Genomic DNA, 2,949 nt, shown 5'->3' on the forward strand with positions numbered 1-2,949 from the left:
TATAGAAACATAGATAATGGTTATAGATACCAGATCAGTGTGTAAGAGGGTGGGAGAAGGAGGAGAGTCTGAGGAAAGACATTAGGGAGAAAAATAGAGAAGACAGACATTTATGGGACAAAAAAATGGGTTATTATCTGTTGATGATAACATGTATAGTATCTGCAACTGGATTGGTGAGAAATGTATCCATGTTGGAACATTCACTTTACAAGCTAAGTGACATATGCGATTGAATGTATAAAAGAAATTAGGGACCAGCAGTTAGCATAATGGCTATGTTGATGAACTCCCATGTAGTTGACCCTGGTTCGAGTTCCAGACCTGGTGGCTTAAACTCATGCCGGGCGCGTGTGTGTGCATGTCCAAGATCCCAAGAGGAGAATCGAGGAAAAGGGATTGCGGCATGGCCATCCCCCAAGGGAGTGATTTCTCACTTTCTATCTCTCTGATTCTCTCTGTCTTTCTGGCGAGCACACATGCCCTATAGCAAAACCCTCTCAAAAATAAATAAATAAATAAAAGAAATTAAAATAAAATGGAAAAAAAAAGCCAATAGCCATTCATGATAATAAGCACTCAACAAACAGGTGGAATGAGGCTACTTCAGCATGATAAAGGCTACATAGGAAAAGCCTACAACCAGCATTCTCAATAGTAAAAGACTGAAAGGACAGGGCAAATATAGAAAAATCGGGGTAGAACATTACTGTTTTTGTTTTAAATTTTTTTATTCCTTTAAGACCAGTAGTAATGTAACCACTTTAATTTTTGATTATAGGTATTTTAGTCTGTTTTGTCAATTTTGTTTTTTAATAATCAACTCTTGATTTCATCGTTTTTCCTATCATTTTCCTGTTCTCTATTTTATCTCTACTCCATTATTTTCTTTCTTCCCCTAACTTTGGGCTTAATTTTGTTCTGTTACAAATCATGAAAATATAAAATTAGGTTGTTGATTTGACCTCTTCTTTCTTTTTTAATATGTGTATACAGCTAGAAATTGCCTTCTTAACATTTATTTGCTTTCATCCCATAAGTTTGGTAGATTGTGTTCCTGTTTTTATTTGCTTCAAGATACTTTCTAATTCTCTCCACGGTACATTCTTTGAACTATTGGTTAAAGTTATATGGTTTAATTTCTGCATATTTGTGAATTTTCTTTTTTCTTTCTGTTGATGTTTAGTTTTATACATTTGTCATAAAAATAATTTGTATAATTTCAATCTTTGTGTGTGTGTGTGTGTGTGTGCATGCATGTGTGTCTGTTTGGTTTGCTACAGAGCACATGTGCTCATTGGAGAGAGACATAAAGAGAAAGATAGAGAGAGAGGGAAAGTGAAATCCTCCTCCTCTCCCCATGCCAGGAGGGATGGACAGGTCACAATCCCTTCTCCATTCTTTTTTGGACATGTATGCCCACATGCTTGGTGTGATTTTTCAAGCCCCAGATCCAGGACTCGAACTGCTTAGCTGGCCATATGGGATCCAGTCACTTTAATCTCCGTGGTGCCTGCTGGCCTTGACTGCAATTTTTAAAAACTTGTTACAGATATTTTTATGACCTTAAATATGAGAATAAATGTATAAGTTTGTGGGAAAATGGAGTTAAAGTGATTTTGTTTTGGTTCAAAACATTTTGAGATCAATGTAACAGAATCTTCTGTTTCTTTATTAACCTCTTGTCTAATTATTTCATTCATTATTGATAAGGATATATTGAAGTCTTCTATTATTGTTGTAGAGCTGTCTATTTCTCCCTTCAGTTCTTTTGCTTTATATATTTTGAAGCACTGATGTTTGATGTGTCTAAATATTTAAATTACTATATATCTTTTGAAAAACAGGCTAATTTGTCATTACATAATCTCCTTCTTTTCCTCTTGTAACAGTTTTTGACCTAAAGCTTATTTCGTCTCATATTAATATAGCCAACCTCATTCTCCTTTGGTTACTATTTGCATGAACTATCTTTTCCCATTCTTTCACTTTCAGGCAATACATGTCCTTAGAGCTAAAGTGAGTCTCTAGTTGCATGTAATCGGATATTGTTTTTAAAAAATCCATTCTGCCAGTCTATGTCCTTTGACTGGAGAATTTAATCTATTTACATTTATAGTGATTATTTATGGGTGGGTCTAGCAGTAATAAAATCCCTCAAATTTGTTTATCTGGAAATGTCTTAAGTGTTAGCTCACTCTTAGAAGACAGTTTTGCTGAATATAAAATTCTTGGTTCACATTTTTTTTTCTTTCAGCTTCTTAAACACATCACCTTACTGTCTTTTTGCCCACAGGATCTCTTCTGAGAAATTCACTGATAAATTTATTGATGATCCCCTGCATCTCAAGAGCTGCTTTCACTTGCTGCTTTGATGATTCTCTGTCTTTGACTTTGGATAGTTTAATTGTAGTATGACTCAGTGTAAGGCTTGTTTTTGTTTGTCCAACTGGGAGTTTTTTAAGCTACTTAGATCTAAAGATTCACGTATTTTCAAACACTTGGGAACTATATTGTTTTTTCTCCCTCCTTAGTGAAAACATAAAATACCTTTGAATAGAAGCCATCCCAAGAACAGTGTTGGCTTTAACTGGCCCTGCACCCAAAGTTAAAAGAGTTTATTCTGTTTTGCATTTTCATATTGTGATCCTAGAACTCTGGATAGCTTTCAACCTTGTCCAACCTATCTTCTGTAGAGTGCCTTCCAAGTCCTCATATGCTGAAGTTAATCAGAGAAAGTAAAATGAACAAGCAAATCCTAAGATTTAGAACCAGAGCATTCAAGGTCAAGTTCATAATCTTCTTAGTTTAATTACTTGAACTCTCTAAGTCTCAACTTCTTCATCTGTGAAATCGGAATATGCCTTCCCAAACTTAATAGTTGTTGTGAGGCCCAAACAGAAGCAGATAAAAGTTCTATCATTTAAAACATTTATTATCGTTAAATAT

This window comes from Tupaia chinensis, unplaced genomic scaffold, assembly GCF_000334495.1.
Source record: "Tupaia chinensis unplaced genomic scaffold, TupChi_1.0 Scaffold142716_1, whole genome shotgun sequence".
In the NCBI taxonomy this organism is placed as follows: Eukaryota; Metazoa; Chordata; class Mammalia; order Scandentia; family Tupaiidae; genus Tupaia; species Tupaia belangeri.